This window comes from Lathamus discolor, chromosome 7 (genome assembly GCF_037157495.1).
Source record: "Lathamus discolor isolate bLatDis1 chromosome 7, bLatDis1.hap1, whole genome shotgun sequence".
In the NCBI taxonomy this organism is placed as follows: domain Eukaryota; kingdom Metazoa; phylum Chordata; class Aves; order Psittaciformes; family Psittacidae; genus Lathamus; species Lathamus discolor.
In genome coordinates, this window is record NC_088890.1 from 14,418,975 (window position 1) to 14,434,060 (window position 15,086).

At 39.5% G+C, this 15,086-nt stretch overlaps 1 long non-coding RNA gene across 4 annotated transcripts in view; it reads right to left on the minus strand.

Moving 5' to 3' along the window:
* LOC136018205 (uncharacterized) overlaps positions 1-11,952 on the minus strand; it is a 45,561-nt gene extending 33,609 nt beyond the window's left edge. For all 4 annotated transcript variants that reach the window (XR_010614293.1, XR_010614291.1, XR_010614292.1 and 1 more), the window contains exons 1-2: positions 11,824-11,952; positions 10,934-11,038 (exon numbers count right to left, since the gene is read on the minus strand). This is a non-coding gene — a long non-coding RNA (uncharacterized LOC136018205). The remainder of the gene's footprint in view (positions 1-10,933; positions 11,039-11,823) is intronic.
* Positions 11,953-15,086: the final 3,134 nt, after the last annotated feature.

Here is a 15,086-nt window from a genome sequence, read left to right on the forward strand (position 1 = left end):
AATTGTTACTTTTTCTTTGAGAATCTCAAAACCCTTTCCGCCATTAACCACTAAATTGGAACCTATTTGCTGCATGAAGGGGATTTTTAAACTTCAGAACAGTTCAGTTCCCAACTTTCCATGTTTGCTTCAACTTCCCCTATGCCACCACTTACCCTGAGGAATTGAGGCAGATTGAGACAGTAACAAAGCAAACTTCTATACCCAATGCTAAATTAGACATCCACATTAGATATATGTCCTGCTCAGATATTCAGCTTTCCCACTAGCTGAGACCCTTGACTGCAGTTGCCAGTGCCCAGCACTTAATGAGTTCTGCAGCTTCCCAAGAAATAAACACAAGTAATTGTAGCACCCAAAATTAGTAGCTGTAGATGAAGTAAAGATCATAAAGGACTGCCATTGATTTTAATGACAGAAAGTTTGAGCCCTTAATAAAAATGCCAGTACTGAATTATTGGAATCTGGCTTTCCCTGATTCTCAGCCTCATTTCTAGTATTTGTTTTATTACTCTTCCAATTCTCTCACAAGAAAGAAGAAAAACAAGTAGAAGCACCTTTTTTTGGCCTTTGATAACCTAGTTTGTACAATGCCAGCCTGTTCAAAAGCTTCCATTTAATTTATGAGCTCTGGACTGTGGCCCTAGAGTTGACTTTAAAACAACTAAACTTTCCCTCCAGAAAATACGACATTTTTGAGACAGCAATGCTTACAGCCTTGTACATCAGATTTAAGAGGTCTTTTTGGCCACACTGACCTCCTTCTCCCATTGGTGTCCCACTTGAATGCAAGTTGCATGTAAAATTAGAGCCAGATCCTGCAAATATCTCTGAATCCTCAACTCTTTTTGACTGCCAGGAAAGTGACATTAGTGATCATCAGCCAGGTGCAACGCTTGAGGTATTAACATGGAACTAGCCTTGGAATGTATGTAAATTTACTCTAAAGTTATTTAGACAACTTATTTGCAGCTGATTTCTTCATCTACATTGTTAATAACGTACATAATAAAAATCTTTCTTTGCCCTGTTGTGGACAGTACCCAAACTATGGCTGGATAAGAACTGTTTGTTTTGTCTAAATAGTGAAAGCTCTTCCATATCCAACGCCTATTGGAATTATCCTGTGATATCCATGCAGCTTCTAATACATATTAATTTGTATTATACAAAACCATTCAAATAAATAATCGTGCAGACTGAATAAAAAAGCAATTTAAACTCCCCCCCCCCAACTGGAGACATTTTTTACAAATAGTTCTTTTAAGTAGTCTTAATAGTATCTCTTTAATATTGCCATTAAAATTCACCAGAGTTCAAGAGCAGAGCAAATTTACATCTGTTAAAATAATGGAATTGACACTGATATTACATCATTGCTATTTTAAATAATCATTCTTCATAATTCTAACCTACTTGTTTTAGGTTGTAAAAAAGGGCTTGTTCCTACTTTCATCAAAGTCGGTGGCAAAACTCCCTTTAGCTTTCAGGGAGCAGCACCTAGCTTTAAAGACGGGGGGGCCTCTCCTGATATGCAGTGGTGTTTGACTGCATTCAGTAATGCAGCAAAGAATAAATCCCTCTGAAAGAAAAATTACTGACGGCTGTTCTATGAGCTCCAGTCAGACAGGATAATTGTACTGGACTAGCCTGTTCTCCAAAATCACAAAACTCTATAGACTATTCTGAATACCAAAGTAGTTACAATTCTTCTGCTTACTTTCATGAGAATGCAACATTTTATATAGGTGGGTTTTGCCATTTTAGTGCAATTTTGTGGTTTTCCTCCTTTAATATTTTGGGAGAGACTGTTTGAAGAGATGCATAATGGCAACCCTCATAAATTCACCTTTCTCTTGGGAGAATATTGTAAGTTTCACTAAAATTACAGAAGTGTTATTTCATGAGCAATTCAAACTGAACCTAAAGGACTTAAAGAGATACACTATACACAGCTGGAAAGCCACCTAGAAAGTGAATCAATGCAGTCACCTCCCTGATTACAGAAGAAAATAAAACAAGGATTTTTAAGAAATAGAAGCAATAAAGGTTAAAACTAAGACTATTTAAAACTGAAGAAAGATATGTTTTTTACTATCCATCTAATACTCAAAAGAGCAAAGCTTAGTACCTGGCTATTCCTAGGCTTCCTCTTCAGAAAGAAAAAAAAAAAAAGCAAACAAAAAGCCATATCCACACAGCAGCTTATCTGTAAAATCATCATGATTCAGCTACCTACACAGACCTCAAGTTTTCAGGGACAGGAACATTTCAACTCTATCTGCGCCGAGCATCTAGTTTGACAGATTTCTGGCCATGGCAGAAATCACCAGTCACTACAGTTAACTTTTTACTAATATGCTACTAAAATATGTTGAACATTTACAGGACAATAACCACCACCTGAGTCTTAACCATAATTGTACTGCAGTATAGGGCCTGTTAGATGTTATCTGGGAGTCAGAGAACTTTATTAGCGCTGTCATAAAAGCTAAAGCAGAATTTATCCCTTGTTCTATCACTGACACTACCTATTATAAATAAAATGTCTATCAAATCTTAGCAAATTTAGATGCTAACTAAAACGGCAATTACTGTGGTGTCTTTAAGAGCAATTTGGTTTAAGAAAAAAACAATGTAGAACGAAATGTGACCCTTTACTGTGAAGAAAAGCATAAATAAGCAGCACCACCAAGACTGGGTAGGAAGCAAATTATTCCATAAAAATCAAGTTTTGAAGAACCTGCAGTGCTGACTGCTTTACTTCACTTGGAATTACTTACCCTGTTACATATCTTTCTGCTTCCACAGCAGGACACCTGCCCTCATACTCACTTGGAAAAAAGAAAAAAACACGTAACTTGGATGGTAGGGAAATATCTTCCAAGCAAGGATGATTAGGCAATGCTCTGCCTCAGGAAACGTTTCAGGCACTGTCACTTGTTGGTGTCTAAGAAGAAATGAGAGGGAAAACACCTAAGGGATTAGCCTACAGAGATATTCTTGTTATGCAAGCTGGGACTAGTTGAATTAGGAGGTCTTTTCCAGATGCATCATCTGTAATCCTTTCTGGCACCGTTCCTTGGCTTTAAAACATTTCATCTTCCCCCATGCTAGTGGCACTAAAACAACATGATATCTAGTGCAACTAAGCCTTCAGGATAGCCCTGAATCACACAGCAAACTAGTGCTGTGCAATTAAATAAGCTACAAATATGGCTTTTGTAAGCAATTTACTGTTTTGTGGCTTTCCAACCACACTAAAAGAAGGAAACAGCATATACCTACCATGGAGGATCAGTTGCTGGCACACGTTTTCATCACTCAGGGAATGAGGAATATTCAGATATGTCTGTCTATCCCTTTCTAATCAAACGTACACATTAGACTATTTTTATATTGTAGTTTAGATTCTTCATTCCAACACTATCCATTTCTAACATTAAAACCTACTTATCTGAAGACTTCACATAGTTGCAGAAATCTTCAAGGGAATAAATACATTATTGTGTCATCTATTTTTGGCTTTCCATGCCATGACAACAGAAGCTGGCCTGGTGTTTCTATATATGAATGCCTCTCAGGTAGCAGAACAGCTACTGCAGATTGATTGGCACCTGCTGGAGGACGAGATGAACAGAAAGCAAAGCAAAAGTATTTTTATTTCATCAAGAACATCTTGGCCAAGCCCTTTTTGTAGAATATAAAAACTGAGAAAACTGCAAACCAACGGGACTGCAATCTTAATTTTTTGGGAGCATGAAGTAGTGAAATCAGAGTTCTGAACTTGAAAATGTTTAAGATGGAGTGGAACAAAAACAGTCTTTTCAGGATAAACATTTTCAAGACCTGGTAGTTACATTTTGTTAGTTCTAATCTTCTTTTAGTGAAATAACTTCTGAAAAGGGAATATAAAAATAAGGAACCTGGGTGCCAATAGAAACATATTGTAAGTATGATACATCACCAACAAGTCTACCGTTGCTGGGTTAAGAAAAAACCTGATGCACTTAAAAGCATCTTCTTTTGCTTTCTAATATAATTTTTGGAAGATCTCAGCTTGCTTTTTGCCTTTTTTTTTTTTTTAATAAAATTTTTTTAAATTTTTTAAATAAAGCAGCTATTAAGAGAAACTAATTATGATTTGATTTTTGAGGGCCTGGGTTTTCTCTTAACATGTATCACTCTAACTCAGGAGTAAGCCCATTCAAGCAAATGAGATGAGGTTGGTGTGAACGAATTTAAATGCGATCAGACACAGGCCCCAAGATATTTATGGGTAGAATGAGTCATTCCTGTTCTGGTTGGGTGATTACATCAGTGGAGAATTTCACCATACAGGGCCCATGCCTCCTTTCTTACATCACCGTACATCAAGCAGCATCGTGTGGAGCTCATCAGTATTTCACTAGCCTAAAATCAACAAGATGGAAGAACTGAGCCCACAGACCTAGTCCCCTGTACTAGTTTTGCATCGGCTATAAAGAAGTTGTCCCTGTTTAAATCAGCAGATCATTTGGACTTTCTTCCTTAGTCTGCTTACCTACTAAAGCTTTCATACAAGTTATTTTAAGACCTGTTTCTCATTTTAAACATTAAGTAACTGTGGTCATAAAAAAGCACATATTCTTTTTCTGGCGACACATTCAAGGAGTAACCTTTCTTCCATTGGTCTCCAGTGACACATCTATAGAGATGGTAAGGAGAAATTGAGCAGATAATGTAAATTTGACTACTCAGACTCCCTCTACACCAAATGCAGCTCTGTGAGAAATCTTTAGCAGTTCAAGTCTGACAGAAATTGCTGCAAAATGCTCAAAGTAAAACAACTATGCCAGACCTGACAGTAATATTCCATTTTTAGGTACACAACAGGTTTGGTGGTGCTAGAACAACATGTGATCGATCCCTCTTATTCTAAGAATAGGCAATACCAGCTATTAAAGAAGCTAGCTTAGGAAATGTTGTGGTGGACTGCTGTATCCAAAACAGATTAGGGGCGGGGGGGTGGGTGGGTGGGGTGCGAAGCTGGAATGTCTCCAGCAACCTTTGGAGTATCTGGGAAGTTTTTCCCTCATGGCAATGACTTTAAGGCTAAGTAGAGGCAGAAAACCAAAACAGCAGCCTAAAAATTCCCGAGACACCAGGTGTTTACCAGAAAAATCTGTTCCCCAGCTACACACTGTCCCTGATATCAATGGTTTCATGGGCTTCCTCCTTCTGCCTTCCCAGTACATCTGCACAATGTCTCACTTCTGGGAAATAGGGGGGATTAAAACCACCTTCGAAGTGGAGAAAACCCAAATGTGATTGCTTCTTGGATGCAGCTCAGCAACCCCAGAAACTGAGAACCACAATGATGCTTTACACCAGACTCGTCATGCGTAGGCAACTGCAGAGCATTATGTTTTTCTGCTATCCCGTCCCTGGCCAGCCACTGGCCCACAAAGGACACTGATCTGGAGAACATTGGGTCTAATTAATTCCCAGTGCAGTTTTACTTCCTACCATTACACCTTTTTCTCAAGATATTTAAGCAGCATGTCAGGTATCATAGTTTCATATTCCTGTTATACTTTGCTAATACCATGTAGAGTTCCTCTGCATCAAGTGGTGTAATTTATCTTTTCCCACAAATGAGAGATGTCTGCACCATAACATATCCTATCGGCAGCTCTTTCATATCTAAATCCCAAGGATTTGGTGGCAAAAAAAGAAGATTATGTATTTATTCGGAAATTAAATGTGATTAATAATTTTGAAAGTAATTTACAAATAGCAATCAGCCTCTGCAATGAAGGTCAGAAGAAAAAGGACACATTAGCAATTGAATATCTTCCCTCCCTTTAAAGTCTTGATACTGCCTACCTGTTAATAATGGGAAATATCCTTTCTCAAGAGTAGCATTTTCAAAAATTTTTAGGTTCCTTCTACTAATTCTAATCTTCTTTTAATAAAATAATTTGTTAAAAAGGATTATAAAAAAGCATGAAAATGGAATGCCAATAGAAATGCACTGCCTATACAATAAATAGTTAATGTATTTTCTAAATGAATGATTTAAAATAGCTATTAAAGTAAAGAGAATAAGCTTATGTTTCTAGTAATGACTTCTCTGCCTCAGAATGAAATCTGTAAATCCCTGATTGCAAATTCGCATCCCAAAAGAACAAGCAGTCCTGGGACCGATGCTTATTGCCCTTACTAATACTAGCATACCATATATGTGATTTTTATATCAGTGGCTCGAATATTTAGATTTAAAATACAAAGCATGCACAACTAGAAGTCTCATGCAGCTATTCTGTCACAAAAATAAAGCTTTCCAACAAGGCTTTTTGCAGGTACATGCATACATGTATACACAGACTTTCAGTATAACTACAATTTTATTCATAAGAGTGCATAATGATTCAGGCTGTGATTGTTAATAAAAATGCATTTCTAACCATCAAATTTGAGTCTATTATTCTAAGTTAATTGCATTTGCCCTAAAGAGACTTGCGACTGGCTGTCAGCCTATTTGTGTCAGTTCCATTTTATTCATCAGTCAATCTTGTCTCCTCTTTTTTCACAACCCATATATTGATCAAATAGATTTGTTAGCATGCCTCTGCAGCTTTAAAAAAGTTTTTTGTTATTTGTCAGGTTTATTTGATTACTATATTAGTTTGTGTGTTATCTTAATTGTTATTTCAATAGAAAATAAATGCCCTTTGATAGTGCCACAAGATTCCCATTAAATATAATCCATATAACAAGCTAGTGAATGGAGTGAATGTGGTAAGAAAATAAACACATTAAACATATTTTAGAAGGTGGTATTAGTCTGCAGCTGTATTGTACTTGATCCAAAAGACAGAAATAGAAATAAGTACAGTGTGAAACAATTTTGATAAACATCAGTGCCGTATCATTGCATATTATGCTATGTATAAAATACTTTAAGGAAAAGACATGCAATATAAAATAAACTGAGGTCATATCTGGAAGAATGAGGTTTGTGGTTAAGTGTGAAATGGAACCATATTATATATGGTTTTAGACACTAAAAATTCTGCTAGAGAGGCAGCAAGCAAGACTGGTGGAAATGCTGTTACATGGGCAAATTTCTGATAGGGACAAACCCTAGCTTTTACGAAAGTACTTATTGGAGCAAAAGATACACATCTAAGCAGCCAGCTTCTTCCTCTGTAAGGATATGATACACTGTTTAGTGAAATAAATAAGAGTTTAGTGAGATTTAAAAATTGAAACAGCATCCTGTGCACATTAGTTTTTATAATTATTTCATGAAAACACATTTTCTACCTCCACCTTCTCAAAAAGTAAGATGATGCAACCAGTTTTTCCAGACCTGCCTGATATCTTCATTATCAGCAAGACTACATAACCCTGGCTCTTTGCTTAACACTGAATCTGGGATCTCCCCCGTGAGTTCTTGAGCTTACTTAGCATCAGAAGTAAGCACTGTGGGAAACCAGCAATCATGTGCTTGCCCATCTCATACAGATATGAGAAGTCCATGTGTCCTGAGGTAGGCACTCAAGACAGAAGCATTGGTTTAATGAAAATTTTAGGAAACAAAATACACTGAACAACCCCACTGCTTTGTGAAACTGAAATGTGAAATCACCAGCTTTTTTTTTTTTTTTTTTTCCAGATTTCTAGGGAAAAGTTAAGTTCTTTTTACTTTTTGGGCTTAAACTCTTCTGTCGAGATGGATTGGCTTGCCAGCAGGACAGGTTTATCTGTGCCATTGATTATTGTCACTGTTCAGGCCAGGCTGAACACCTAGCATACCAGCTACGGCTGATATGATGACCACCCTAAGGGAGACTTATTATAACCGGAGCATTTTTAAGTGCTTATACCTAGCTGTGGACACTTGAAATGCCCAGCTCTTAGATTGCTGTCTTTCATCTGGAACCTCTTTAACTGTATTTCATACTAAGCAACCATGCTAAAGCTTCAGATACCCTAAAATAAAGCTCAAATTTGCAATTGTCCTAGAGCAGTTTGCAACACTCCTGCGGTTCAGAAGCACACGGCATGATGATAGTTTCAAGCTAAACTGTTATGACCAGCTAGTATGGAATATAAACAGGAACAGATGAGAAGAATACAGCCTCAACATTTGAGGCAACAAAGAAAGAGTGAAATGATTGCTACATAAAAGACATTTCAAAGACCTCCCAGAAAAGCAGGCATAAAAATCCCCAATAAAAAGGCTCAGCAAGAAAACTGTCACACCCCCTAATCCTCAACAGACTTTAACAAGATGTTCGCATGAGCCAGAGATTGTCTCCTTCCCCAGAAGACAAAAGGCACAGAAAACAATACTGTCTAGCATCGGATTAGGAGGCAAGAGATAGATAAAAAGGATTCCTTCACCTTACAATTAGAAATCCTGACTCTCCAGCCAAAAGGATAATCAGAAACAGACTGCAAACCTGTGTCACAATAATTGCTGCATCTTTCTTTACTCTCTGAAAACTGATATTTTTGGAAGATTTGTTTTAATTTACTGCCACTCCAAGAAAGGTTTTGATGGCCACTTAACTCCAAGACAACGGCTGCTACCAAACCACAATTCAGCACAAATGGCAACAGCCTTATTTCCCCATTGCTGATATTTCCACCACCTCCAAACAAGAATTAGATTACCAATGCTCGTATCAACCTCCCAGTAAATTGTATAACTAAAGGCAAATTTATATGTAATGCACTAACAAATGATCAGCTTAGCATGCCCTAATCAGACACACATACAGATTCTTCATGCCAACTCTGGCATAAGCATATGCTCTGATTAAAAAATGAACAACTACCTTGTTATAACAAGGATCTTTAGCTTTATTTGCTATTATTAATGCCTTTAAACAGAAGGCAAGGTACTGGCAAGAATAGAAAACAGACATGAGAGGGGGAAACCTATAGGCTGTAAAGAAACTACAGCCTTCAAAGTTTGACCTTCCTGCTGTAGCTAACTAGAGACATCAGCTGTAATAACTGTAGAAGTCTGCATAAACATTTAAGACTTTTTCTGAAGCTGAAGAAGATGACCCTAAAACATTGCAAACTCCATTTACAGAGCGCATATTAACTTACAGACCTGAATTCAGCACAGAAACAATCATATGGTTAGGAACTATACAGGCTCCCACTTTACAGGAGATTGAGGCACACAGGAATTAAATGGTTAGAGCAAGCACTGTTTGAGGGACAGGCAGGATTTAAGTGGCCACTACCTCCAACAGGCAGATGGTGTTGCTAGCCTTTTCCAGACTTACTGCTACCATCAGAAAAGAGAAAGTCAAACAGTTTCTTTTTCTCTTCAGATGCAGCACACTCAAAACTATCACTCCATGCTCTTGTGATCCTAATGTCTAGAGGACTTTCATTTTTCTGCCTTAAGCTAGTGTTCAGTGGACTTGAGTGTGCAAGCTAGACACTGCTTCAGAGCTGCCTCATTCTATGACAGACGAAATAATCCCCCTTTAAGTAAACTATTTGAAACTACTTAGAGGTTGGCAGAGATGCAGCCTTAACCATTTTGATTTGTTATGGAAACACAAACAAATCACACTTCCCAGAAGAATCATAGCTTTAAATAAACACATAGAAAAAGGCATATATTTCTGTTCTCTTTTTGGTAAAGCTCAAAGGAAGCAGAAAGCTTCATTTACGCATACTTGTACAAGATAAAGGAGAAAAGTTAGCTCTGAACAGCTAAGTAAACTTTCCGGACCTTGGTCCAGATGAGAACAAGTGATTCACAAAGTATGTCCCCAAAGCATACAGCTAGCAGCGTACCAGAGCACCACAGGACATGAATCCCTGCAGGTTAGAGGCAGTCTGCATGGTGGCATAAGCATATTAATCCCTTCTCAGCTACACAATGCTCCAGGGGCTCCAGGCCTTGCTTGTGGTAAAGCATCAAGAGACAAAAGCCTTCGCCTACGAGCACACTTGTCCCCATGCCATGAGGAGTTCATTGCTCTTCTGCTGGAAGGCCAGCTATGCTTGAATCAGGAGCATTGAAACAAGTCCATTCACCCTGTCTGTTGGCTGAAAGTTATTTCCAGATGATAATTTCCTCATTTTATGAGCAAACAAGCTTCTAGTTGCCACTATTACAAACACAACTTGTGAAAAAATACTAGCCTGCCACGTATACCTCAACTTGCATTCAGATCTGGAGGTACAGAAAAAAAATGCAGAACATTATTTCTTTGAGTGACCCCTGTGTGGCACAAAATCCCACATCCACTGGGATCACAATGCCACCCAAGTACTCAGTCATTTAGATGAGACCTCTATCTTCCCCTTCAAGGAGAGGAGAAATGCACGTGCTGCAAATACCATGAAGTTTTTTGCTTTGCTGTCATCACTGATTTTGAGATAGTCAGATACTATGGTGGTGAAAGGCAGTGCAAAATCTTAATATACATAAAAGCATAGGAAATATTGCCATGCTGAAACAGAAAAATAAAGACAGCTGAGCTAAACTTGAACCCCACCATATCCTAAAACCATGGTTCAGAAAACTAGACTGCAAGTATTACAGTGGTTATGTTTAATAACTTACACTGCTAGCTTCAAAAACTTGAAGTCCAGCACCTTCATATGTACCATTGAAGGGAACAGGGATGTGATGAAGCACGCAGTGATGAGGTCTGTATTCAGGTTCATTACCAGTGTTTTCCTCAGTTATGATCACTTTAATATTTTGACTAATTAAGACTTTCATAGGAAACAGATACAACACCTGATAATAAAGTATGCCGTGAAGCCAGATATTTCCATCAGCTTTAATGAGCATTAGGATGGTGCCTTATGGATCTAGGCAGAGCAATTTCACTAGCCAGATGTCTTCATGCATCTGACAGGAGCCACAAAAAACAAATAGCAAAACCCAAAGTTTACTCACTCAGAAGTTCAGGGATGAACACTGCATTAGCAAGTCAGGGTCCTCAGGCAGCCTCTGCTCCTCTGGGTAAGACACGTTGCGTTGATCATACAAAAATTGTGTCCCCTGGGGAAAAAAATCATCTTCATGAGAGGCCAGAAGACACTGGATGCTTAAAGGGAAGAGGCATCTCTCAGCTTCTGCTAAGAGTAGTTTTTTCTGTACTTGTAAAGTCAATCAGGGGATTAAGTCTTCAGCTCCAGTCACTTTGCTCTCATAACAATACAGTTTTGAGGCATTTACGAAACACTGGATCTGATGTGGGATAACAAAGCCACCTCACCAGCTGAGAAGCTTTCTCTATTTAAGTGAAGCCTTCCTTTCCCATTCTTGTTTTCCAGAACTGGACAGCCCCATCCTACAGCCCCTTGGAGACTCAGGTAAGTCCCCTACCTTCTCCCCACAGTGTCCTAGGGCATGGTGCTGCATTTGTGCAGCTACTGAAGTGGCACATTTCATGCAAGAAAGCAAGCACAATTATTCTAGCTCCATGGGGGATGCGAGCAGCATTTTTTGCCTTAATATTGACTCATCATCTGTTTTAGCCCATCTTTAAAATGGGACTATTATTTGTATTAATAGCTTAAACATTTTAAGGCTTACTCGAAACAGGGGAACAAGCCTAGAAGTTCTGTGAGCTAAACCTGCAAGCTTTTGAGTAGGAGAATAAGAAGCTCTTAGCCCCATAACCATTATCTTAAACTTAAGAAAGAACCCCAAAAGGGTCAGCTGATGAGCCACACAAGTCTGCTTGTCTCACTGTTTGAGATCTTAGTAGATTACCTTGGGATCAAGCAACTCCCAAACCAACACCAAACCACATTACAAAAGCTGCTGACTCCACACCTTACCCAGAGAACATCTGCAACTTTTCTCTCTTCCTCTTGCCTGTGTTTATCTGCCAAAGAAGGTGGATGGCCCATGGGCCCCTCCCTTTTGCAGCTGAGGCTGCTTTCCCTGAGTGGGGTCTCCCAAATCAACCTGCGCTGCCCGGAAGCTTCTAGAAGGGGGAGAGGTGTCAATTTATCTACTTCCCACGCTGCCGCAGCAGAAGTGGGTAATGCTTATTTGTTCCCTTGACTTCTGGTGATGATCTTTAATTGGAGCCTGCTGGAACCAGTCTGAGAAATCTCTCAGATCTTGGCAGTGGCCCTCAGCAGTCCTCACCATGACCACTAATTGGGGTGTCACTGATTTAGCAGATGAGTGCACCCACCTGGATGTGCAGCATCCACAGGCTTGGGCTCTTCCAATAACCATGAGCTGGCTGTTTCAGAGACCACATCACCTAAGTTTAGAAAGCACCATGCCCTCCATTATGATCTTTCTTCACGGGGCACCCAAGACCCTGTTGTTGCAAGCAAAACGCCTGCACCCAACAGCTCTGTGTCTATTTGTATTTTAAACACACACGATGCAAACTTTCTCTGCTAGTTAGAGGACACTGCTGGGGCTTTGGTAGGCAAGGTAGACAACATTAGTCTGCTCTGATAAAGCATGAGGAGGTAAATTATTCTGAGCAACTCAGAAGTCATTCAGATGGTACTTTTGGCATTTCCTCCCCCCCTCCTTGCTTTTGTTCTGTCAGTCTGAAGAGAACAGCTCGTGTGATGTAATTTAGAATGGAGCTTTTTTAAAGCTTTCACTCAGGAAAAGCTTTGGGAGCTCTGGGGGTATAGCTTAGCTTCAAGAAATAGAAAGAAAGCAAGTTTGCATTGACAGCTTGATCCCAGAGAGAGGTGGCTGCCTGCTTGTCTAACAGGTCCTCTGGGTCTGGATGAGGCAGAGACAGAGGAGCAGTCATATTAAGTGAACGCGCGCTGCCAATGTTAAAGGAACAATTACCATTATTCTGCATAGTTCACTGTTTGCTACTGCTATTTCCTTCAATAAAACCTCTTTTCACTTGCCAATTGGAGCTTGTCATGTAACAATATTTCTTATGCACAATACACATACTAAAATGCCCCTGTGTTTTTAATACATTTATAGTTGTTAACAATAGTGGTATGGTGACAGAAAAAATGTACTTGCTTTGAATACAGAACAGATTGCAAAAAGAACAAACCAGAGGCCCTGCTCTAAAGGATTAATGGGCGTTAGATTTTGCCTACTCTCTGTTGAAACAGTGACACCTCTTCCATTTCTCTCACATGCACTTTTTCCTCTCAGAGCCTGGACTGTGACCTCCTTGCTTGGAAGGGGTGATATACCTGAGCCTTGAGCAAAGGCTACAGTGGAAGTTTTGATGTGAGGAACTCTTGAGCTCTCCTACCCTTAATGCCCAGGGTGCCTCTTCTGGGGCTTTGGTGAGCTCCGTGTGCTGAAGGTTGCCCAACCAACCCTTTGATCCTTGTGCATGGTCCACAGAGAGGCAGGAATGTGTTGACCAACCATCAAGCAACACCTGAAACATCTGGTGTTCACATCAGGCACTAGCACAACTCCTTGGCATTGCAGTTCCTTGTTAAACAGGACAAACAGCCGGCACTGGGGAGAGGATGGTGTTTCACTGAGGTTGCAGGAACTCTGCAGCTCTCCTCTGAAAGTTTGTACAATGAAGACATTGTGCTAGTATGGCACTTGCCAGCATCACAAAACCAGGTGGAAATGACCACAGTGAAGGTGCCACGGTGAGAAGAAATTATGTGTTTGTGAGTGTGAGCAGGCTGAACCTAATATTTCATGCACCCAAATGAGCAAGCAGCTGTTTGGAAACCCTTGTAGTACAGCCATGAAAGAAACTTTCTTCTGCCGTAAGATCCATGTTTTCTAAGAACACTATTTTGTTCTGAACAAGTTAATACACACAGGAAAAGACATCTTGAGTGTTCCTGGACTCTCCTACACTATCCAGGAATAGTGATAGACTGTGAGTTTAAACACATCCTTCCACTGCACAGCAAGAAAAGTGTATTTAATACTGTGAGCAGAACAGTTACCATGCTTGCCTTTGCCAGAGCTGGCAAGAATACACTGTCCTAAAAGTACTTGTTACATAATTAAGAAACAGTGGATGTCATCTGTGTGCCCCCGGAATAGATGTTCTGCATCTTTGGTGTCCCCTGGGAAGACAAATGTTTTGTGAAGATGTATGGCATGATACATCCTCTGCTTCAGATATTGCTGATTGCTTCGGCTATGACTTTCTGAGAAAAAGAGCAAAGAAACCCAGAGAAGGCTATTGGAGGCTATTGTAGGTTGTTTTGGAGCCTGATCTGCTGAGCTCCCTGGAAGTCTTTCCATAGACACCTGGTGATACTGGATCAGGCCCTTGCAGAGCTAAATAAATGGTTTCCCATCATGGTCTAGCAAAGGCTTCTCCACAGCACCTCGGGAGGTACTCACATGGCAATAAGATTCCTGAGGTTTGCTATAGAGGACAAGTCCGGCTCCCAGTTGTGTTCAGTACGCCATAGAGAAGAGAGACTGAAAAATCTAAGTGTTTGCTTGGAAGTCTCTAGAAGATGTAAGCCTCACAGATTACCACTTGTCATTGGATTTGAATCAAAGAAAAGCTTTCATAATTTACTAGAAGACATTATCACATGCCAATTTACCACAAGTAGATCTTTAAGGACCATCTATGAGAAATGCTGCCTCTTCTGTGATCTGAAGCTCTATTTGACAGCGTTTAAAACATTTGGACACATTTTAAGAATATATGTGGTTTTGGTGGTGTTTTCCCCCACCAAATCAGAATTCTGACAGCCTCAGAGCTCCTCTGGCATTGATGCTGTGCAAGGATATATTTGTGACCATAACCATGTGTAATACCTGCTTTGGGAATAAACTCTCGACATATCTTTAGTGTCAGTCAGAAAGTAGCACAATTGCCAAAGACCTTGGAACACGAAAGGAAGACACTGTGCTGTCTTTTCATTGGAAAGTTCACAAATTCTGCCTAGTGATCCCTCTGATATTTTCAATTTTCAATAGATAGTGCTTACCAAAAATAAAACAGAATTTTAAGTGCCTTCCAAATTTAATGAGAGAGTTTTATGTGGAAAAAAAAATCTTTTGTAATAAACTCAGTATTTTCTGTTTTACATTACATTACCTATAAAATTCGCAAACTGAGCAGTGAGCAATTACACACACAAGCATGTCCATG